Source organism: Penaeus japonicus, unplaced genomic scaffold, assembly GCF_977035675.1.
Source record: "Penaeus japonicus unplaced genomic scaffold, GWHDUDI00000001_assembly GWHDUDI00000012, whole genome shotgun sequence".
NCBI classification, from domain to species: domain Eukaryota; kingdom Metazoa; phylum Arthropoda; class Malacostraca; order Decapoda; family Penaeidae; genus Penaeus; species Penaeus japonicus.
This window is the reverse complement of record NW_028234414.1, coordinates 13,072,432-13,097,367: the sequence shown is the minus strand read 5'-3', so window position 1 is coordinate 13,097,367 and position 24,936 is coordinate 13,072,432. Positions and strand designations below refer to the sequence as shown.

Genomic DNA, 24,936 nt, shown 5'->3' with positions numbered 1-24,936 from the left:
AAGCAAAAAAAAAATAATAATAAAAAGAAGATAAAATAAAAATCGAGTTTCGTTCTGTTTATACGAAAATGGCTGAGTGCATAATATGTAAATGAACTCGACTCGACATACGTTATAGTGTCAACTTGGAGCCCCCCCCCCCACCCCCCACCCAAGAAAAGAAAAAAATGGCGTTGGAGTTATCGCTTTGCCAATCGGGTTTTCAGCATTTTTGAGAAAGAGTGAAGGGGGGAGAGAAGGAAGGAGACGAGGAAAGGAAGGAAGGAAGGAAAGAAAGAAGGAAGAAAGGAAGGGAGAGAGGAGTGAGAGAGGAAGTGAATTAGGAATGGACGGATGGAAGGATGAAGAGAGAGAAAGAGAGGGACTAGGCAGAAGACGCGGTGTATGGAGAATATATTATGACAAGAAGAAGGAAAAGATAAGAAAAAAAACAGTAAGAAGAAGAGAAAAAGGAGAGAGATGAGGAAAAGGTATTCCTCAGGAATATCTAAGAATGGAAGCCAAGCTGTCGCATCATTAGCCAACAGTTTCGGAGCTCAACTTGATAAAGGGGGAGGGGGGTGGGGGGGCAACGAAAAATAAATGTAAAAGGTCATGATGAAAAATAGAAGGCGCAAAGTTTTCTGATTGGAGGGGGTGTGGATGGGGGGTGGATCTGTGCTTTATAGCAGAATCTCTCTCTTTCTCTATCTCTTTCTCACTTTCTTTATCTTTCTCTCTCTCTCTCTCTCTCTCTCTCTCGGCAAAAAGCTCATCGTTACCCTTAACGTCTTCTCATTTGGCGGCCTAATATTGGTTCATTCTTCTTTATTCTTCGTCTTTGAAGTCTTCGTCTCCCTTCTCCCCTTCCTCCCTCCCTCCCTCCCTCCCTCCCTCCGTCCCTCCCTCCCTCCCTCCCTCCTTCCCTCCCTCCCTCCCTCTCTCCCTCCGTCATTCTGTTATATTCTTTTATCTACCTCCTTTTCTCCTCGGGGAAAATTGACCCAAATGACGGTTTTAATAAGACCCAAGTCAACAAGAGCCTGGGCGGCGCGCGCAAGGAAGACCCGAGGTAAAACAAAGGTAAATAAGAGAGCTCCTCCGAGGAAAGGCGAGGAGAGAAGAGGAGAAGAGAAGAGAAGAGAAGAGAAGAGAAGAGAAGAGAAGAGAAGAGAAGAGAAGAGAAGAGAAGAGAAGAGAAGAGAAGAGAAGAGAAGAAGATAGAAGAGGAAAAAGAAAAGGAAAGGGAAGAGAAGAGAAGGAAAAGAAAAGAGAGGAAGGATAGATAAATATATAGATGGAGAATAAGGATCTGAAGTAACAAGCTCGAAAAGCAACCCACTAATCCTTCCGAAAAAAAAAAGATCCTACAATCCTTCTCGAAATAGAAGTAAAAATAGAGTAGCAGCTTCGGGCTTCGAGGTGGAGGGGGATCGGAAGGATGTGGTCGGCGTCCTTACAGCCAGGTAGGCGAGGGAGGAGGAGGAGGGGGTGGGGGGCTTTTTTTTGAAAGTGGGGTCTCTTTTGGAACTCTTTGACTTGCTGGAAGCGGAGTGGAGAGTCAGTCTATGCTTTACTTTGGACTCCTGCCTATTTTTATATATATATATATTCCTCCACCGTCTTTTTTGAGAGAATCTGCGTAATGGAACATCGCAGTAAAGGCCCATTGTTAACATATTCTAAGAGGGTCACGACGGAGGAGAGCGGGTCTCTTCAAGATTTCTTTACGCCGAGATTTCTTATGTATGTATTTATATATTTATAAGACGACAGTGATAACCAAAAGGCGGTTAAAAGTGGAAATGAGGTAGAAGGTACTGAGGTTCCGAAGTAAGGCTGGGGTTGAGGTTGACCCACTGCAGGAGGTTGGGATAAGGAGGAGAACCTTGGGATAAGAATTGGAAAGTGCCATTTCGTGGCTAGGAGTCTCTGACTATCTTTTGTTTATTCATCTTTTGTGGATTTGGGTTTCGCATTAAGTTCGTTTTGAAACCCCCCCCCCCAAAAAAAAAAAAAAAAAAAAAAAAAAAAATCACGCGAAGTTAAGCTTTTCTTTATCTGTTGTGTCTTCCCCTTCAACAATTTATGCGGTATTTTCTCCTGTTAACAGTATCACTATCTCTCTCCTCCTCTCTTCTCCTCCTCCTCTCTCCTCCTCTCTTCTCCTCCTCCTCTCTCCTCCTCTCTTCTCCTCCTCCTCTCTCCTCTCTCCTCTTTCCTCTCTTTTCCTGCCCCCCTCGTCCTACAGAGCTCTTATTGGCAGTTTCACTCGTATTTCATAGCTCTTAGAATGTTTGATTAGCATATAAGGAGTTCCCAAGACGATTACGGAGATGCGGTCAATTTAGCATATTTCACGTTATTTATTTATTTTTTATCTTTTTAATTTAATTTTTATTTTTATTTTTAGTATTTTCTAGTTTTAAAAGGAAGGTCGGTGTTTGAGAAAGGGAATTTAGTGAGGAAGAAAGGATGATAATAATGAGGAAGGAAGTGGAAGAAGGAGGAGGAGAAGAAGACGAAGAAGAAAAAGAAGAAGAAGGCTGGCAAGGGAGGTGGAAGAAGTGACAGCGTCACAGGGAAAAGGGATCGGAAAATTACAATCACTCGCTTAACGGATTAGGTCGAAGACTGGCGTGACCTCGACGGATGCGAAGTTGAATTCCCTTTTTAATCGACTTATTTATGGGTCCTTGCGAATGATAGGTGTACCACTTACCTTCAGCACACGTAATCTAAAGGCAAATTAAATCAGTATTTAAGAGAACAAGAAGAAGAAACCGAAGAGAAGTTCGCGACAAATAATGATAGTGATAATAATAATGATAATAGTAATAACAATAATGATAATGATAATCAGAAGAAAAAAAGAAGCGGGAGAAGAAAAAGAAAAAAAATCTTACATCTTACTTGAAAGACGTCGTTACCCCCACCCCCTTACTCTCCCTATTCCCTCTTTCTTACGACACTTTCGTTCGTTCTCAAAGGGGTTTGGAATCGGACGTGGGAGGGGGAGGGGGGATATGAGGGGCGTGTTGCAAAGTGTATGTGGATGGGGGGTGGGGAGGGGGGAGCGGTATGGTAATATGCAGATGTTCTGTTAATGTTATTCATAACGAGTCCGTCTGTCTTGGATTGAGGAGGAAGCGGGATCAAAGCCTTGGGGAAGGAGTGTTAGATGTACCTATGATACCGATCCTCCCTCCCTCCTTCCCTCCCTCCCTTCCTTCTTCCCTTTCTCCCCCCTCCTCCCCTTTCCCCTTCTCTCCCCCTTACCCTCTTCCCTTCCCTCTCTCCTCTCCCCTCTTCCCCCTTGCTTCGCGTCTTATGTCCCTTGATGTGTCACATGTCGCAGCGGTGGATCGCGTGCGTGCGTGCGCGTGCGAGATATAAATAAAAATAAATAAATATATAAAAATATATATGTATGTGTGTGTGTGTATGTTGAAGGCTGCATTCATTTAGTGATTTATTCGTTATAGATTTTTTTTTATTCCTCCCAGAACAGTGATAAAGATTATTGTTATTATTATTCCAGTCTCTGCCAAGTCTTTTTAATCCTCTTTTTCCTTTCGATCCTACATTACTTTGATCACTTCAGCGTGAAATAAAAGCATTCACATATCTTTTATATATCTTTTATTTTTCTCTTCCTTGCTTTCCTTTCTCTCTCTCTCCTTTCATCTGTCATTTTCTTCTTTATTGTTTCTATCTATACTTTTCTCTTTCTGTTCCTACTCTCATGTTTTTTTTCTGCTATTCTTTCGTGCCATTTTCTTTTCCTATTTCTTTATTTCGCTATCACTTTTTTATTTCCTTTCTTTTCATTTCCTTTCTCTCTCTCTTTGCCTTTCTCTCTTTCTTTCTTTGCCTTTTCCCTTTTTCTTTCTATATCTATGAACGGGATTTGGTCCCATATCGCCGCGAATCCCATTTTGGCGGGCGCGGGAAAATAAGCGAGAGTCGTGACCCATTGGCGCGACGGTTCGAATCCCATCTGGATCAGCACCGGATCCCCTTTTTGTAGCCGGGAATCCCCTGCCTGAGTGCGGCGAGTGACCGTCGCTGGTTTTGCCCTGGCCGGGAATTCTGGCAGTTATTGTTGGCCTCGTTTTGGGGGATTTATTTGTTAAGATTTTTGTTTATTTTATTTTTTGTCGTAGTTATTATTATTATTATCCTCGGCATCTTCAGAATCATCATTATTTTTATTTATTTATTCATGTATTTTTTTACGGGTTTCCATCCGTTTGTTAACCATATGATTCGCCAGCGTTGAAACAACAGGGAATTAAAGGCTCATCCTCTCTCCTGATGACGCAAGCGCAGAGGATTTTGCATATGACATGTGTAATGATGAAGCAAATCCACTGAAATGCAACTGCGGAAGAACGGACGCCGCGTCGGACGCGTTGAAATGTGGAGCGCGCGACGATGAATTTTTCCGTTTGCTTTTATGTAGGAAAGGGGGAGGGCGAAGGGAGAAAGAGAAGGCGAAGAAGAAGAAGGAGAGAGGTTTATTTCGTCATTTGCTTGGACGAATTACCTCCTCTTTTCTCTCTCTCTCTCTCCTCTGTCTCAGTTCCCCTCCTCTATTCTTCTTTTCCTTTTATTTCCCCTCTTCCCCCATAACCCCTCCCCCCATTCCTCCTCCTTCCTCCTCCTTACTTTGTCTCTTCCTTCATCCTTCACTAACACAAAGTCGGTATGTTGGCTTTGCACCTCCCCTCGCCATCTCCTTCCCCTCTTCCTTCTTCTGCGGGACACTGGCACTCACCCTTTTTTTGTCTGCGTATATATTAGTGTATCAGTTCTTCTGTATGTCTGTCCATCTGTCTCTATCTCTTTTGTGTTTTTCTGTCTGTGTATCTATCCTCACTTTCTCTTTTCTCTCTCTCTCTCTCTCTCTCTCTCTCTCTCTCTCTCTTTATATATATATATATATATATATATATATATATATATATATATATATATATATATATGTATATATATATATATATTCCACACCTATCAATCTATTGGTTTTGCTTAAGAGTTTTTAGGTGTCATTTTCACCATTAATATCCACCTCCTCCGACCGCTGTCAGCCCTGTCACTTCCATTTGTAAAGTCTCTGCCCCTGTCGGAGTTAAGTATAGTGCCGCAGACAGCCTTCTTTCCCTCTATTCATCTCCTTAGAATATCTGGAGACATTCCTCTACTTTTTATACTTGTGCCTTTTAAGCTTACCCCCCCCTCTCTCACTGTCTCTCTCTCTCTCTCTCTCTCTCTCTCTCTCTCTCTCTCTCTCTCTCTCTCTCTCTCTCTCTCTCTCTCTCTCTCTCTCTCTCTCTCTCTCTCTCTCTCCTGTCCCCAGCTCGCGCGTATTCTAATCCGCTATCAGCTTATCGTTAACAGGATCCTAGCGAACGACCGCGCTTCTCTATGGCGACGCCGGTGCTTCCGCCTATCGCAGTGTATCGCGATGGCCAGATAATTTCCGTCGCCGGTTGCGAAGGCTCCTCTCAACGACTATTTCGAGGAGGGGGGAAGGGGACGGGAGGTATTGTATGTAGTTGGGATTGTATGGGTGGTGTTGGGAGGGGTATGGGTGGAGATTGTAAAGGGTGTGGTGTAAGGGTGGCTTGAGAAAGAGGGAGGGAGGTGTGTAGAACAGAGGGAGTAGATGAAAGAGAGTATACGGTGTTAGGAGACAATGGAGGAAGAGGGAGGAAAGGGGTGTGTGAAGGCAATGATGCTGTTTGCTCAAAAGGGGGCGTTGGAGTGACGGTGTAGGCGTTCAGCGTTCACATACACAAACACCTACACACACACACACACACCCAGCTGCCCTCGTCACGAATGTGTGAGGGCGTGTGTGCATGGAGTTGTTCACAGAGGGGTAGGGGGGAAGTGAGCCTGGGTCGGTCGGCATTTGTGATGGTAATTCAATAGGTACACCTGTTTCTCTCTTCGGGTTATACTATTATGACGCTCTGGTCCTTCGCAGCTTCACAACACTAGGCTCGGTGCACACTGTCATGTTAGGATGGTCGGTGTACATGCATATGCACTCTACGCTTATGCACCATCGGCCATTTGCAAATGAAATGGTACATTATAAACGGAACCAATAGGTGATACGTATGTATGAGCTATGCAGAAAGACACGTTGAGAAAGACGTAGAGTAAAATCGCAGCCATTCGCCTGGTAAATTCACGTCACTGTTGACACGCAGAGCACGAGTATAGACCACTATACCATATACAGCCCACGTGTGTCATGTCCGCCTCACTTTTGCCATGTATAGTTCAATTATTCCAAGTGTAGCTCACCTGCCCCATCTACCGTTCACTGAAGCCATGTATAGCTTTTCGTGGCATGTTCTAGTTCATTTATGCCTCCTTCAGTGCGGGTCGTTTAAACAAGGCATGACTGAGCGTAGAAAGCAGGACAGGGAAAGTTAATGATTTGATGCCCGCTATGGAAGCCCTTATTCCCCAGCGATACGACGGCCGACGCCCACCGCTCTGTTCATGCGTTATTCATGCGCCGATGGGCCGCTTTTCCTTTTTGTGTGTACTCTTTCACGCACAGCGACAGCGAGTTGTAGGCTTTTTCTCTCTCACCCCCTGCCTCTTTTGTCTACCGTTCTCTCAGTCTCTTCACGGTGTCTCCTTTCTCTCTCTCTCGATTATCTTTCTCTCTTCACTGTATCTCATTTTTTTGTTCTCTCCTCTCTCTCTCTCTCTCTCTCTCTCTCTCTCTCTCTCTCTCTCTCTCTCTCTCTCTCTCTCTCTCTCTCTCTCTCTCTCTCTCTCTCTCTCTCTCTCTCTCTCTCTCTCGCCCTCTCCCTCTCGCCCTTCGTCCCGTCGTCTCTTTCTCATCTTTCACTCTTCTCTTAGTATCCCTCCCCTCTCCCTCCTCTCCGTTGTATGAGATATAAAGGCAAAGGGGAAAGGAGATAAGGCCGGGGAGGAAAAGCACGAGGCATTTCTGTATTCAGCTTCCTCGCGGCTGCAGTATCGTGAGGGATGTTTTCCATCCTGGTTATCGGGCGCCATGTTGCGGAATGGAGCTTTTTCATTTTCATTATCCGGAACGTTCGGGCATGTTGTGGGTGTGGGGATGTGGGGGGCATGTCTGTGTGTTTGTGCGTGCGTGTGCCCGTGTGTGCGTGTATGTGTGTATAAGTGTGTCTGTGTAGGTAAGTAAGTGACCGAATGTATCTGTTTGTTTCACAACCTGTCATTATGATAACCTTTTTATGGTCCAAATTAAATGGATCGATAACATTTTATGGCCGTTGTCGTACGCGATATCATGTCAATTAATAAAGTTTATGGCCAGCAGCCAGTGCCAGCCAACGTCCATCTCGAAGGAGCTCGGAAGACGGTTCGTTGTTTACCCCGTGAAATCGAAAGGAATTAAAAACGATTTGGAGTAATGAGACAATGCCACGGTTTCGATTCCCGGTTGCGCAACACGGTCTTACCCGGCGGGATCGAAGCTGCGAATCATGTTCTGGATATTTATTTGTGAGGCCCCGTTGGTCGGGAGAGACAGTGATGAATTAGCGATGAGAGAGAGAGAGAGAGAGAGAGAGAGAGAGAGAGAGAGAGAGAGAGAGAGAGAGAGAGAGAGAGAGAGAGAGAGAGGGGGGGGGGTAAATTTAAAAGAAATATATGTTCGGAATCACGTGTCAGGCCTGAGGAGCAGAAAGGGGTTGGGGTGGTGGATAGGGTGGGTAGGGTGGGTAGGGTGGGTAGGGTAGTGGGTACAAAGGAGGGAGGAAGGAAGGGCTGCATAAATAGGATTTGGATGAACATGAAATGGATTGATGGGTCGGGCATGCGGCTCAGGGAACTTGAGGAAGTGCCGGCCAGATTGTAAACCTTTAAAGAGTAAAGGAAGAAATATTTTGATGGAGATTGGATGACGTTGGTTTTTTGCCGTTTTACGACTTTGGGTTTGTATTTTTATGTAACGGGCATAGCTTGGTCTGTTTATATGTTTAGTATTATTTATGTGTCAAATATATATATATATACATATATATATATATATATATATATATATATATATATATATATATATATATATATATATGTATTTATATTTATATATTTATACATATTAATATATTTATATATTTATACATATTGATATACTTATATATTTATACATATTAAAATTTATATATATATTTAAATATATATTTATATATGTATATAGATAGATAATGTGTGTATGTATATATATATATATATATATATATATATATATATATATATATATATATATATATATATGAAGTTATATATACACACAGACAAACATACCTAGAAGATAACAATTTATCTTCTCGAATGTTGTTATTGGCAGTGCTGGGTGGGTGGGGGTAGGGAGGGTGAGGTCCGCCCGCGTCATCCAGTGTGGTGGTCGTGTGCCGAGCGTGTAAACACAGGGCTCTATGTGTACCGGGAGTCTAAACATTCGTGTATTTGTAGATCTTCGGGCAAGTCAGGGGGTTTATGATACGTCTTTGCGTCTCGTAGGCCAACGCTGCGGGCTGTTTGCGCTGTATATCGGGCGTGGATGAAGGGGGTGAGGGGGGGGAGGGGAGAAGAGGAGGCAGGGGGAGGGGCGGTGCTGGGGCGTTGCCAGACAGGTCATTTGGTAATCTTCCTAATGTTATTGCTGCTGTTGATGTTACTCCTATTGGTGTGAGAATGCGAATTGCGATCGGTGCTGAAAGATGGGAAGGGTGGAAGAAAATGGAGGAGAGGAAGAGGAAATTAGAATATGATCGATTTGGGTAAAAGAGGGTCCCTTTCACTATTATCATAGCATGGGGGAATGAGTGATAGGTCTCTCTCTCTCTCTCTCTCTCTCTCTCTCTCTCTCTCTCTCTCTCTCTCTCTCTCTCTCTCTCTCTCTCTCTCTCTCTCTCTCTCTCTCTCTCTCTCTCCCTCTCTCCCTCTCTCCTTCCCTCCCTCCCTCCCTTCCCTCTCTCTCCCCTCCCTCCCTCTTTTCCTCCCTCCTTCTTTCCCTCTCTTTCACCCCAACCCTCCCCCATCATGAGGGATGGATGGGGTGTGTATGAGGGGGGAAGGGGAAGGATGGCAACTAACTGTGTACTCTTTATAATTTCGTACACCGAAAGTGACTCGGCAAAATTACTTGCGGAAAAGTGAAAAGCGAAGCACTCCTCCCAGCCCCCCCCCTCCACTCCCCCTTGTCATGCTTTTCCGTCACTCGCGCTGGATTTTAACTTGAGGCGAGTGGAGCGTCTCGCGGGATGAATTACTCTTGTTGAATTACTCGCTGGAGATTCTAAGCTTCCTCCTCTCCTAACCCCGATTCACGTAGCTCATGGGGGAGGGAGTTGCAGATGGGAGCGGGAGGGGGGGAGTTGCAGGTGGGGGGGGGAGGAGGGGAGAGTGTGACAGCGAGGCTCGTTGTCTGCAGAAGTGTTTAGATGACTCTTTACGTTGTTCGTGACTTGGGAAATAACGAGAGAGAAAGAAAGAAAGAAAGAAAGAGAAAGAAAAGAGGACAAAAAGAGGGCAGTGAGAGAGAGAGAGACACCCATTAGATAAACCTGAAGACAAAGAATGAGAGTGGATGACGTAGCCAGCGAGCGAAGGACTGACTGCCTCGCCTGACGCACATTGCTCACCTACTTCCCGCGGACTGACTGACGGACGGACGTTCGGTATCGCGAAATGCCGCCAGTGAACGTGCGAGAGTTGCGACATTTTTTGCCGATGATTTGCGCTTGGACGTGCGAACCTTGGGCGCGGACCCTCTTGATTGCGGCCTTTGTTGCTCTGGTTTTATGTTTTTTTTTCTTTAGAATGATTATTTCTGTTATTTTACTGGCCTTATTTTTTCATTTTCTTTGTCATTCTTCCTTATACTCTCTCAATTGTTCTTGGTCTTGTGGTAGCTATTCTTCTTCGTCTTTTTTCTTACTGTTATTCGTTTTCTTTTTTTCCTCCTCCTCCTCCTCCTCCTCCTACCCCCCCTACTCCTCCTTTTTTCCCTTAGCTCCCCCAATTCCTCCCTTCTCTTGGTCTCGTAGCCCCGGACAAAGATTCAGTCAAGTTGCACGGCGTTCAAGGTATATTAGATCCGCGTTGCGTTCTTGTTTTGTCTTTCGAGAGGTTACGCAACTATTCTCGGTTCTCGTATGATGATTCTATATAGTTAGCTTGATGATTAGATAGGATGGATACATTAGATGGATATACAAGTAGATATGACGGTAGATACACGGATAGATCAGCATATAGGTCGGCAGATAGATAGATAGATAGATAGATAGATAGATAGATAGATAGATAGATAGATAGATAGATAGATAGATAGATAGATAGATAGATAGATATCAAGTGCACGGTACAGGCTAAATCTAGCGTAGTTATCGACGTGGAGATAATGCGGTGCGGTAACTGAGAGGCGGCTGTAATTAGGGTCAGTTAGACATTCAAATGAACTAATTGCAGAGGCATGATAACAGGTCTGAGGCCGGCGCGAGGGATTGTTCCTTATGTAATAAGATAAAAGAGAAATGAAAGTGAATATCCGTGTTCTTTCAATGAGCGATTATTATCTGGCCGTGTTGTGTCTGGCTCTGGGCGGTGGTCTAAAGCGTATCCAGATTTCGATGTAATTTCGTCGTGGGGTAAACGATGGCATTGCTTTTTCTTTTCTCTCGCTTTTTCTTTTCTATTTCTTTCCTTTCGGCGTGTGGCAAGGAACATGCTCTGATTTTGTATTATTTTGTTCTGCTTCTTATTTTGATCATTTATCTGGCTATTTACTATTTCTTCGTGTGTGTGGCAGCGTGTGTGCGTGGGTTCTGGGCATACGTACTGCCACGCATAGACAGGGAGGAAAAATAATTGAACGTAATTTAAAGCCTTTGATCGTCGGAGGAGGCGAATTATCCTTCTGATATCGGTGACTAGTGTCTCGCCCCGTCTCAGTCGAGGACGGGAGGAACCAAGGCCTCTCGAACCCATTAGACGCAATCACTAAAACCGCAACGTCGCCCAACTTCGGTCTCCACCCCCCCCCCCCCCACCCCCCACTTCTACCCCGCCCATCCGCCCATCGAAAGCCGCACACGCGCGAAGAACACGGAAACACGTTGTTCCATACAATCGCTCACACGCACGCGCACATGCTTCTAAGCACAGACATACGTTCATTTTGATACGCTCGTGCACGCAGTGTACTGTGTGTGTATAATCTACCTGCCTGTTTGACTATTATTATCTCGATTTATCTGTGTACCTGTTTCTCTCTCTTGCCTGTCAACCATTTTCCTCCTGATTTTCCTCTTTATCTTACTCCTTCTTTCTATCTCCACCTCTCCTTTCTTACCTCCCTTTCACCCTTACCCTCTCTCTCCCCCTACCTCTTCCATACACCTTTCCCTCCGCAAAAAAGCTCTCTCTCCAGTGGGACCCCCCCCCCCCGTCCCCCATACAGCACAGTCTCTGGGCCGCGGGGAGAAACCGGTCCCACACACGCGCAGTGATTACGCGCCTCCATTGCCGGAAGCTATAGTTAATTTGTGGTTAAGAAAATAGATAAAAGAAGAAAGGGAGTTGCTGCGGCAGGGGAGGGCGGGGGGCGGGGACTGGGCCGGGGAGGTTGGACGCCTGTAAAGGCATGGGCGTATGTGTATCTGTGTGGTATGTGTGTGGGCCTACGAATGGAAGAGATGGAGAGGGAAAGGGGAGTATGGAGGGGCACGGAAGGAGAATGGAGAGAAGTAGGGGGAAAGTAGAGGAAAGAAGGAAAGGGAGAGAAGGGGAATGAGATTGAGAGCGGTAGACGAAAGAAAGAAATTGACACTTGCGACACTTGCCTCCCGAAAGGGTGGTGGGTTCCCTTCCCTTCCCATAGCTTGTCTTGTGTTTTTTGTTTTTTTTCAGATTTTTCTGTCTATAGTTTTTGGACGTTTCTGGTGTTTGTTTGTATATGGAGGGGGTTGAGAAATAGAGGATATAGATAATATATATATATTTTTGTAATGAAATGGGTAAAATGGGTATAGTATTTAGTGGACGGAAATTCAATGTAATAAGAAATCCTCTAAAATCTCTTTTCTGTTTTTGCTATTTTCAAAAGGATTAATTTCACGTGCTGGCTTTAGTGTCCCGTTTTCTTTCTGTGTGGGCTTTGTTATGCCGTTTTCTCTGTGGGTTTTATTTTCCCGCTGTAAATGTCACGGCGCGGCTTTGTGGTTTTGTTATTCGCGAATGTGGGGGGAAACTGTGGGAAAATCTCGGAAGTTAGTGGAGGGCAGGGAGGGGAAGAGAGAAAGACGGGAATGAAGGAGAGAGAATAACCCGAGAAAATATTACGAGAGAAAGAAAACTAGGCGAAAGTGACCGCAGAAGTGGTGGCTATTCCCGCCGCCATTCTTGCCTCCGTTTTCTCTCCGCAAATTGGTGTACTGAGGAAAATCATGGCGACAGTAGTAGGAGCTTCCTCTCTTCTGGCCTGTAGTCTTCTCTCATGTTTTGTCTTCCCCCCTTTTAGAGAATGTGTATCTTATTTTATTTTTTTTAATATTGCGTGGTTTTTCATTATTGCCTTGTTTTTTTTTTTTGCACGTATACTTACTCCTTCCGTTTCCCCATTCTCTTCCTCTTCCTCTCCTCCCCTTATCCCCTCTTCCCCTTACCTCCTCTTGCACTTAATCTTATTTCCTCTCCTCCGTGTTTCCATGCCCCTTACTCTTCATTTCCCTTCGTTACTCCTCTCCTCTCCCTCACCCCTTTCCTCTCCTTCACCCCTTCCACCCTCTTCTCTCTCCCTCTCCCTTTCCCTCTCCCTCTCCCTCTTCCTCTTCCTCTTCCCTCTCCATATCAATCCCGAAGCGGGCTTAATTTAATGTTCAGTGGGATTGTATTCTTAAAAAAGGAACTAAGTTGAGACTTTTTTTTTGGTACCATTTTTATCTTATATTTTGGACATTCATGTGGAGGTTGATGTTTTGGTAGTTTAATTTCTTTATTGTTTTGTTTATGTGTGTTTACCTCAGGGCGAATAGAGCCACCGCCCTCACTTATTTAAAGGCCGTTCCTCCCCCCTCTCCCGTCTCAGCACCCCCCTCCCCCCCTCTTCCCTCACCCTAACTTCCCTTAACTAGGATATCAAGAGCATGCCTCTAAATGTAGCCCAGTGAAGCATGCAACTCCTTCCCCCCCTAGCTTTTTTTTTTTTTCTTTTTAAGTCCCGTCCTCCATTACGGCACTGAATGCTCTCCATACTTCTTCAGTCGTTTTAAATCCTTTGTGAGTGGTTCTAAAGCCTCTTAGTCACCCTCTCCCCTTTTTTTCTCCTTTTCCCCTTTCCCTTATCCCTACTCCCTTCTCCCCTCGGTACTGTCTCATTTTTCCTTTTTTTTCCATACCGTCCCTTTCCTTCCCCTGCTCCTCTTCCCTTTCCCTTTCCTTTTCCCTTTCCCTTTCCCTTTCCCTTTCCTCTTTCCCCACTCCCCTTATACCTTATCGTTACTCTTGTTCCCCCTATCCGCTCTTATCCCTACCCCCTACCCCCACCTCCTACCTCCTATCCCCTACCTATCCCCTTCTCCCTTTCCCTCCTCCTCCTCCTCCTCCTCCTCCTCCTCCTCCTCCTCCTCCTCCTCCTCCTCCTCCTCCTCATCCTCCTTCTACTCCTCCTCCCCCCCTTTTCTCTCCACACTCTTTTCCCCTTAATTCCCCGCAACTCCCCCCAACATAAGGGCCTGGTCACTGTCTCATTTCTTTGTTCTTGCAAATTCATTTAAATTTTATGTGTTTAGGATTTAGTGTTCGACTTCAGGAGACTTTAAAAAGATATAGAGATATAAATGTTTATTTTGTTTATTATTTAAATTTGTGACTTTTGTTTTAGAATGTGTTGTATTGTTATAGTACTGACAGAGGTTGTGCTTTTGTTGACAAATATGTCCTGTTGGTGTTTTTCAGTGGTATCTCGTCGTGTTTTATGGTTCAGTGCTATAAAGATTCTTTGTCTATCACCAATGAGGACTTCAGTCAGATAGATCATTAGTTTTGGCCTTGATGGCGACTAGAATAAAGGTTTGATAAGACCTCCCTCCAAAAAGGAGAAAGAAATAGAAGAAAAGAAAGATAATGATAATGATAAGATAAAGATAGAATGAAACTTGTACATCTCGAGAGAAAATCCTGGTGGCGGACGTGGAGCCTACTAATCAGCCCAAATGACCGGCTATAACTCAATCAGGTGGATGAATACGCGAGTGAAAGTGCGGTTAACAGGGGAGAGCGTGGAGGAGGGAAAGGGGGTGGGGGGTTGTGAAGGGGGAGGGGGGTCAGTGGCGGTGACCAGCGGGAGGTAGTGTTGTGGGGATGTTAGAAGGCGGGGACGAGAGTTGGGGGTCCAAGGGGGGTCCGAGAAAGGGGGTCACACAAGGGTATTTGTCACTGTGGACGTGAGTGTCTTCGTGTTCATGATAGACGTGATAGGGGCAGATAGGGGATTGTAGGGGGTTATGGGGGTATGGGGGTATGGGGGTGAAGGGTGTCAGGAAAGCTAGTGAAGGTGATTTGCGCGCGCGCGCGCGTGTTCGCACAGCCAGTATGCATGTATGGGTTTCACCGGGCCTTGGGTTTAGTATCGGTAACAACCAAACCCGAGGAGGAGACGCTCAGATTTATAGATATTTATTAACGAGCTTAGATCAAGTGCGGGAGAGCAATATTGATGTTTTATTGGTGCACGAACCCCGGCCGGAAGCGGATTTATTGCGAAACTCGGTTCTGCAGACCGCTTTTTGCTCCGGCGCGTGCCTGCCCCTTCTTCCGCTCGCCTCCCCTCCGTTCCTGCCCCTCTTGCTCGCCCTCACCCCACCTCACCCACTAACACCCTTCTCTCCATCTAAGCCCTGCCTCTGCATCCTTTCCCTCTCATCCCTTTTCATCCCCTTTCCTCTCATCTCCTCCCCCTGCCCTTTACATCCATCCCCATCCCTCCTCACTCTCTCCCTTACCCTCTCCCTCTTCTTGCCCTCCCCTTCCCCTTCCCCCACCTCTCAGTTTAACCCCCTCTATCTCTTCGCCCCCCCCCCCCCACCCCCTGTCTCTGCCTGTGCCGGGTAATTCAATATTTGGCCCCGAGCTCGTGAAACATAAATCATTCGATCCTTTGGGGGTGTTCGAGATATGGGCTGGCGTTTGGGTGGTCTCCTCCGTCGCTCTTCGGTCCACCTCCTCCCCCCTCCTCACTCTCCGCTTTCTCTCTCTTTTTTATTTTTTTCTCATTTTAAAGATCTTTAAAACTTTTACCTTCTCTTATTTATCCTCTTCCACTTCCTCCTTTTCTTCCTTCCCCTCTATTTCTTTCTTTTTTTTCTTCTTCTCTATCTCCTCCTCCACTTCTCCAGAACTTCCCCTGTCCTCCCTCTCTTCCTTCTCTTTTTCCCCTCTTTCTCCTCTTCCAATCCACGCGGCATTTTGGGCACTGGACGACAAGACATGCAAGATCCTTGGCAAGAATTAAGGATGGCTGATGTGGACTTCCGAGCTGATGCTGATGATGGTTGGCTCGGATGGCGATCAGCATCATCATCATCATCATCCGGGTTGGCGATGCCCCATGTTTGGCGGGAAGGGGATCGATGCATTTTTGTATTTATGATATTGTTATTGTTGGTATCATTATTTTTTTGTATCATTATAACGCTTGTTATTATTATTGTTACTACTGCTACAACTATTATTATTATTGTTACTACTGCTACAACTATTATTATTATTATTATTATTTGATATTCGTATACTGTTAGGAATGGACAAACAAAATAGTAAACGAATGGATGGCTAAACTTAAACAAAAGAACAGTTAAATAGTTCAAGAGAAGAAAGGAAAACTGATTCCCACTCAGAGAAAGTGAAACAGGAAGGCGAGAGAGAGAGAGAGAGAAAGAGAAAGAGAAAGAGAAAGAGAGTTTCGAGTTCGACAGCAAGCTTCATTTACATGTTTACGGTTTGGTGTCTTGTGCAAGTTCTCCTCCTCTCTCTTGTCATTCCCTTCGAGGAGGAGGAAGTGGGATAAAAGACGAAGAAGGACGGGGAGGGGGGGGAGGGACGAGGAGAGGAAGATGCAGGTGGAGGAACTCTGTTTTCTATATTTCTCTTCCTTTCATTCTCTCTTCTCCTTTTCTCACCTTCCACCACTTCCCCTCTCCTCCCCCTCAATTCCCCTCGTGTGCGCGCCACCGAAGCTTAGCATCAACGAAGTCGACATGTGAAATTAGCGTTATCCCTCACGCGAAATGTGGATAAAGACAAATTATCCCGCTTGTTAGCCGGCTCCTCATCGCCTTGTAATCTCTCCCCTTCTCCTCCCTCCCCTTCCCCTTCCCCCCTTCTCTCCCCTCCCCTTTTCCTCCCCCTCCCCTTCTGATCTTCCCTTTTCCCTTTCGTCTCCCCCTCCTCTCCCCTCCCTCCCCTCCCCTCCCCTCCCCTCCCCCTCTAAGAACAGTCAATATGCAAGGCGTTGGTCTCTTGTAGGTATTATTCCTCTGCCATACCGTATTATCCTATGCAGTGGTGGCACGAATTTCATTGCGCCGCTCCTGTAGCTAAGGTGCGGAAGGGCGAGAATTGCGTGTGTGTGGTTTGTCTCTTTGCGGGAAGGTTTATTGTATTATACGTATGATTTTCGCTTTTGCCGCTTGTAAAAGAGGAGGTAATCATCCTACTTCGGTCAGTTATGCCCCCTCCCCCCCAAAAAAAAAAGGATGATAAAAAAATGAAACAAAAGACTGAAGATAATGATGGTGATGATACAGGTAATTAAGATGATGGTGAAGGATTGTCGGGATCATGAAAAAAAGTACCACGACGTCTGGTCTGGCTTTTCAAAAAAAGATCTTGTAAGAATGGCCGGGTTCCTTCCATGCGGGAATTTGGCATTCAAGAAATATATTCTTTAATCGTCTGTTCGTGATAATTTTTCTTATGCAACCTTTTGTAAAGTGGATTATTATTGTTATTGTTATTATTTTTGTTACTTTTGTTATGATTTTTGTAATAATTATTATTGTTGTTTTTCTTACTGTTTTAATTATCATTACTATTATCATTATCATTATTATCATTATTATTATAATTTTAGAGGTATCAGCAGTAGTAATAGCATTAGCATTAATATCACCCTCGTTATCAGCACTTTGGCTCACGCTTCAACTCCCCATCCTGATTTATGCATGATTGCGCGAGAATGCCCCAAGTCCTGACCTGAAAATCTCTGCCGTTTATCATGTGTTTTAGCCGCGTCTTTTGATGAATGTTGCAAGGATTTCACCTCACCGACGTATATCCGACCTCCCCCTCCCCCTCCCGCTTACCCCTCGTACCCCTTGCTCCCCCCCTCCCTTCTTCCCCTCTACCCACTCCTCCCTCCCTTCTCTCCCTCACTCTCTCCCTACCTCCCTCCCTACCTCCCTCCCTCCTTCACTCCCGCAGCGAGTTTATCACCAGACGACCAGCTTTTCTCCCCACACTCCCCTTCCCTTTCCTCTCCCCCTTTCGCAACCTCTTATTCTCTTCTCCCCTCTCTCTTCCCCTCTCCCTTCTCCTTCCCCTTCCCCGACCCCCTTCCTGACCCCTTCCCTTCTCCCTTATTATCCCCGACGGGGGAGTGGGTTTAGATCTCAGACATGTCGTAATTTTATTTCATTTTAAAATCAATTTTTGATTTATCAATGTTATGTATGTTCTTGTTATTTTGGTGCTTGGTTGCCAAAGACGATTTCTATCTCTCTTTTCAGTCGCCATTGAGTCATGTTTCTCGAGATCATTTCCTTTGGGGAAGATGTAGGAACGATTAGGGAGAGGGGAGAGGGGAGAAGGAAGAAAAGAGGGGTAAGGGAAGCTGGGAAGAGGAGGAGGAGGAGGAGGAGGAGGAGGAGGAGGAGGAGGAGGAGGAGGAGGAGGAGGAGGAGGAGGAGGAGGAGGGATGAAAGATGAGCTTGGAAAAGAGAGCAATATACGACCACCCGCAGAGGGGCTGTGGCTTGAGGTAGGGGGTTGGGGATAAAGGGGTAGGGGGAGGAAATACGGGGGGTAGGGTTTAGAGAGGGTAATGGATACGGGGGCTAGGGTGGGGGTAGATGTAGGGTGTGCAGTGGTGAGGGTAGGGGGTAATCTTCATGCACTGGAAGTCGGGGTCTGTGTGAGGGGGCCTTGGATGTTCCATCAATCAGAGAGAAGGAGGATGGGGAAGGAAGTTGAGGGTAAAAAATAGGAAGATGAAGCGAATTAGATGAAGATAGGGAGAAAGAAAGGAGGAAAGAAAGAAAGAACAGGAAAGGAGACACTGGTGAGGGAGGGAAGGGAGGTAGAGATATTCCCTTGATGGCCATTATAGCCATTTTGCAGAAATTTCACGCAATTAAATCTCCATTACCCGCCATCATGTGTAAGACCGCGGCTCGTAACATTTGCATTATGAACGAAAGCGAAGCCAATGTGATGGTGCCTCCGAAGAAGCGTCTGGAAGGCTACTCTGGCCTGGATTGGCTGTAGGCTACGCTGGAATGGTCTTGGGCTGGGCTAGGCTGTCGGCTGGACTCCTCTGTGGGCTGGGGTAGGCTGGGGTCTCGGCTAGACTGTAGGCTGGATTAGGCCGTGGGCTGGGATAGACTGTGGGTAGGGTTAGGCTGTGGGTTCCTCTAGGCTGTGGGTAGGGTTAGGCTGTGGGCTCGGCTAGGCTATGGACTCGACTAGGCTGTGGGTAGGACTAGGCTGTGTTGAGGTCTCAGTCGGATGGCACTAGTAAAAAGTGCGGGGAGATGCCTTATATTCGAGACGTTTATTTTATTATTTTAGCCTTTTTTCGTGTGCATTGTATGTATTTTACTTTCTCACCCCCCCCCCTCTCTCTCTCTCTCTCTCTCTCTCTCTCTCTCTCTCTCTCTCTCTCTATCTATCTATCTATCTATCTATCTATCTGTCTATCTATCTTTATTTCGTATGTGTGTTCGCGTAACAGCAGGAAGTTCAGACAGGGAGAAGCAGTTCAGGTGTTGATAAAGAAGAGCTCTGTGAGGAACACCTGACTCCGGGAGGGGAGGTGGATGGAGGAAAGGAGGAGGTGGGGGAGGGCCTGCGAGAAATCCTGTATAAACACCACTTTCTTGCTTGTGTGCATTTGCAAGCTCATCGTCGCGCAGGGATACGAACACGATCACAATGTGAGCCCCCGCGCGGACACAATGCGACTCGCAATTCGATGTAATGTACAGTAATTTAATCGTCATTGGGCTGGAATCTTGAATCTTGCATAACTGTATGTGTGTGTGTGTGTGTGTGTGTGTGTGTGTGTGTGTGTGTGTGTGTGTGTGTGTGTGTGTGTGTGTGTGTGTGTGTGTGTGTGCGCGTGTATGTATATATCTGTGTGTTTGTGTTTGTGCGCGAGTTAGGCATGTTCTATACACACACACACACACACACACACCTGTTTCCACGCACAAACAAACCCCCAAATAGTAAAAAATAAATCAGGGTTGTTGAGTTACAAATCTCATGTTGGCAGAGACTGACGACCAACACTGATATGATTTAGCAACGCCGTGAGTGCCTCGTCTGACCTTGGTTGTATTGTGGCACTTGTGGTGCCAGAGGGGCTGGGGTTACCAGTGGGGCGGGGGGTCGAAGAGGCACTCACAGGGTCAGTGAGACGGCCTACTGTAGGTGAAGGAGGAAAGAAAGGCGCGTGTGGGAAGAATGTTTAAAAATGAGATAGGAAATGAGAAAGAAAGGGAAGAGAGAATGGGAATATCCTCGAGTGATGTGAGGATTTGCCCTTAACTATTTCGATTCATGATTTACCTATTAGTGACGTAACAAAAGAGACGAAGGGAAATAAAGAAGAGAATGTAATCGAGCGAGAATTGAAACCCATTCTCAATAAAGGCAACCCCAAATAAATTTCTCGTTTCTCAATTAAACTGCTGCGTAGACCTAAGAATGACAGCCATGCAAAGAAGGGATATGAGCAGGCGATGATCAGCGAAGACAGCTGAGGTCAAAGGTCAGCATTCCTTCGCTTGGTGTCGTCGCACGCGCCGGGTTGTGTCTTGGAGATCGCGTTGTTTGTTTTTGCTCGCTTTGTTCAGCTTTGTTTGTTTGCGGTGCTTGTGTTGTTGAGGCAGTGCAGGACTGTTTTGGGTGTTATACCATCGTCATCGTCTCCTCCTTTCTTCTTCTTCTCCTTTGTTTTCCTTTCTCTTCATTTTCTTTTTCCTCTTCTTCTTCTTCTTCTTCTTCTTCTTCTTCTTTGTTTTCCTCTTCATCATCTTTGTTTTCCTCTCTATCTTCTTCCTTTTCTTCTTCCATCTGGCCCCTACCACATCCCCATCCCTCCCTCCCCCTGATACATTCTCCCTTGTTAGTCTTTATTAGTTTAGTTTTTTCTCTTGCCTTCGTTGAGCCCGATTCGACACCCATATCACTTTTCACTCTTCATATATCATCGCCCTCGTGCTTGGCGTCTGCTGTTTATTAGTTCTGTTCCCCCAACCTCTTTCTCCCTCCCACCCCTTCTTCCCCCTTCTCCCCCTTCCTTCTCATCTCTTAGTCTTTCTTCTCCTTGTTCCATGTCTGTTATTGTTCTTGTGTCTTGTTCCACTTCTGGCTCTCTCTCCTCCTCCATCCCCTCTTCCCCGCGTCTGTTTGTCCCACCGTTGCAGCTGCTCGGTCTGTCATTCGCGCTTGATCTTTTGTTCTCTCTCTCTCTCTCTCTCTCTCTCTCTCTCTCTCTCTCTCTCTCTCTCTCTCTCTCTCTCTCTCTCTCTCTCTCTCTCTCTCTCTCTCTCTCTCGTGGAGAAGATGAAGGGCGAAGGAATCCTGTATCCGAGGGTGGACTCAAGACTGCTTACCTGAGTGAGCGCTTAACTGGCAAATGAGGGTGGGTGGAGGGCGGCGTCATGGCGTTGGTTCGGTCGCCTTCGGGTTGCAGTGCTCCCCATTGGGGTTTGCGTGCTTCTTTGAACGGGCGTGCGGGCGTGCGGGCGGGCTGATAAGTGCCAGCCAATGCACTCCACTCTCCAGGCTGTTTAGTTAATAAGAAACAGACCTAATTGACACCAGCTGCGACGCTCGTCAGCGGGAACAGCCTCGTGCTTCTTCCTCTCTCCCTCTCTCACTTCTCTTCCTCTGTCGTCCCTCTTTATACTCGGGATATATATGTGTGTGTGTATGTGTATATACACGTATTCTTGTGTACGTGTGTCTGTTTTTTTTTCATCCCCTCTTGTATGTCTCCAACTCCAACTTTGCTCTGACTTCATCATCCCCTCCTCATCTCCCTCCCCCTCCCCCACTCCCACCCCCACCCTTGATCCCCTCCATCATCGGCCTTGTCTGGCTGTCTGCACCTCAAGAGGACTTGTGTTGGTTACAATAACCTTATCCTAGCGTGGAGAGAGAGGGAGGTGGGGTGGGTGGGCTAAGGGAAGGAAAGCACAGCTCCTTCCTCTTTCCCTTCCCCTTCCCCTTCCTTCTATATACTCTTTAATCCTTTACCTTATATTATATTCTCCACTTCTCCCTTATACAACCCCCCCTCTTTTCCGTCCTTCCTAGTCTCCTTGCTCCTTATTCCCTACTCTCTCTCTCTCTCTCTCTCTCTCTCTCTCTCTCTCTCTCTCTCTCTCTCTCTCTCTCTCTCTCTCTCTCTCTCTCTCTCTCTCTCTCTCTCTCTCTCTCTCTCTCTCTCTCTCTCTCTCTCTTTTGCTCTTTGACATCTTGTTTTGTCCGAAGAGCTCTTAATTGTGTACATTTCTTCGCCTTTTTGTGGTGTTCATTCGCTCTCATTTTATGTTGTTTTCTTAATGTTAGCTCTTTTTCTGCTGTGCTTTTGTTTCTTTGTTTTGCGCTTGATGTTGAGGAGGATTTTTTATTGCTGTTTGCTTTTAAATGATGATAAAGATAATATTGGATGCTCATGAGAAAAAAAGAAAGGGGAGGAGGTAGAAGAACAAGAAAAACAAAACAAAAACACAGACAGAACCAAAAAGAAAAGCGACCTCGGATGCAGAAAGGGAAGGCAGAGAAGATGAGAAATGAAGAGAGGAACAAGGCCAAGGAAAGCACAGCGGAGGAGAAGTTGGCGAATTCTCTTGTCGCACATTATGTCTGTCGAGTCCGACCTTCTCCACTTCCATGTGTTTGTGTGCGTGTCTCCCAAGGTCGGGCGGCGTGGCGTCGAGGTCGTTTGTGTGAGTGAGAGAGAGAGAGAGAGAGAGAGAGAGAGAGAGAGAGAGAGAGAGAGAGAGAGAGAGAGAGAGAGAGAGAGAGAGAGAGAGAGAGAGAGAGTATAAAAGAAAGAAAAAGGAGAGAGAAAAAATATAATAGAAAGAAAAGGAGAGAGAGAGAGAGAGAGAGAGAGAGAGAGAGAGAGAGAGAGAGAGAGAGAGAGAGAGAGAGAGAGAGAGAGAGAGAGAGAATATAAAAGAAAGAAAAAAGGAGAGAGAAAGAATATAATAGAAAGAAAAGGAGAGAGAAGATATTTTCTTCGCGCATTTATATATTTATGTAAGGCTGTGTGGGAGTGTTGCTAGGTCCTCCCCTAACACATGTCTGGGGCAGTGCGACACACAGCATCAGCCACAACCACACACACACATACACACGCGCCCCGCCGTTAAAACATCATATTCCACCACTCAGGGTAAAGGGGCTGCTCGCCACTGCTGCGCCGAGGAGCCCTTGTGCGTCAGGCTTGCTCATTCCTTGGTATGCGTTGAAGGAATTCGTAACTTGATTTCTTTTGCCGAATGGGTGTGGATGGGTGGGCAGGGTGGGTGGATTATCTTTATTAGTTTGCCGTTGTCTTGTTTTTTTTTTCTAGCTTATTCCATCAACTAGAATATTATGTTTACTCAGAATTATTAGGTTTTGTATTTTTTGCAGGATATATATTATTTTTTTATCCTGATATATTTTCACGTTCTTGTTTATCTTTCTCTCTTTTTTTCTTCTTATCCTCCTCTTCTTATCCCCCTGTGTATCTCCCTTCCCTGGCCATATGGCTGACACCTGGTGCATTGTTGTCAGGATGAAGTTCACATCCTACGGCTCTGCTGTCCTAGAGTATTACAATCTTTCAATAAGGCAAGGTGACGGGACTTGTTATACGGTTATGCTCTTGAAGTCCCGTTTGTTATTTCTGTGTGGTTTTGTTTTTAGATTTTTTTTAAATCTATAACTTGGCCAGTTCTTACATTCTTATGGCAGTCACACCATTGTGATTATCAGAACCATATTTGATCCATCATACCACTGACTACAGTGCCACTCACTCCACCAGGGCACACCACATCCACTCCAGTCCACTCCACTCTGGTTGCGGGTAGATCAATTAGTGGTGCTGGTGCTGGTGGTGAGGACAGCTGTATCAACAGTGGGGGCGGTGCTTATATACACGTGTGTGTTTGTGCGTCCAGGCGTGTGTGTGTGTGTGTGTGTGTGTGTGTGTGTGTGTGTGTGTGTGTGTGTGTGTGTGTGTGTGTGTGTGTAAGTGTCTGCGCGAGTCTGCGCTTATGCGTACATGTTTCGTAAATCCATGTACGTTGTTTAGATCCATGCGTCTCCTTTGCTGCTCCTAAACATCAGTCCTCGGGGGTCTTCTCCCCCCCCCCTTCCTTTCCATCTTCCCCTCTCCTCCCCGGCTCCTCTCTTCTTTCCTTTCATTCCCCCCCTCCCCTCCCCTCTCCTATCCTCTCCTATCCTCTTTTCTTCTTCTTTCCCCACCTCACTCCTTTCTCTACCCTCCCCTCACCCCGTCTTCCCTTCCCTTCCCTTCCTCTCCCCCCAGCCCCCCGTCTCATGTCATTGTCCCGTGCATGCACCCCTGTGACCTCCCCAGGGGTCAAGAGTGCATTTCGTGTTTATGGTGACAAGACGTTGCGTGTCTGCTCCTTGCTCTTGTCCCGGTGTCTTCGGTTCTTAAAGTTGTCTTTTGCTTTTCGACTTACAAAGGAGGTGGATTTCTTTTATAGGACTTTTTCTTGACGAATAGCTTTTTTTTTGGGGGGGGGGCGGATGTTAATTATCTTGGGATCGCCTCTGAACGTATGTGAATCAAAAGTCTCATTGATATTTGAGATCCTAGTGTAAATCAGATGGCGTCGGATAGTTAAGAATGAACGTACGTAGATAAATTGATCTCCTTGATATTGAAGATGTTAGTATACATCAAATGGCGTCAGGTTAAAAGAATGAAGCATAGTAAGCGAGACTCAAATGTGTACAAACTGCAGGTCGGAATGGAGCGCAGGACATCTCCGGGAAACTCGCCGGGTTTTTTCATACGTTAGATTTATTTACTTTTTTCTTACTTAGCGACTCGTAGGAAGGATGCCGACACCTGGGACATTTCCGGTGCCGCGCTATTATCGCCCTCTATCTTTCCTCTCCCTCTTTACGCTCGGATGGATGCCCATGCACACGCTTGCGAAAAATCACGCTAAAAAGGGGTAAGGTGGGGGAGGAGAGGGGGGGGGGAAGAGACTTGGGATGAGGCGGATAGGGTGACAGAGTGGGGGAGGAAGGGGAGAGAGGGTGAAGGAGAGGGGTGGCAGGGGAGAGGGAGTGAGGGGGGAAGGGGAGTGGAGATGGGATTAGGAATGAGTAGACATGATCGAGCGGAAAAATGACGGGGAGGGAGAAGTCAGAAGCGCGGAAGGGTGATACGGGAGGAGAGCTTTTTCTCCCCCGTCCTTTTATCCTCTCCCTCCTGTGCTCCCTTATCCTATTTTATTTCTTATACTGTTCTTCTCTTCTTTCTCCTCCTCCTTCTACTTCTCTCATCTCCCCCCCCCCTTTTCTACCACCCCGAGTGATGAAGGAAGGTATCCAGGCATCCATTTGACGCGACTACACAAGTCTTATGAAGGAGAGAAAGAGGAG

At 46.1% G+C, this 24,936-nt stretch overlaps 1 protein-coding gene across 6 annotated transcripts in view; it reads left to right on the top strand.

The window, feature by feature from the left end:
- LOC122248722 (semaphorin-1A) overlaps window positions 1–24,936 on the top strand; it is a 369,289-nt gene that overhangs the window by 127,998 nt on the left and 216,355 nt on the right. The window lies entirely within an intron of this gene.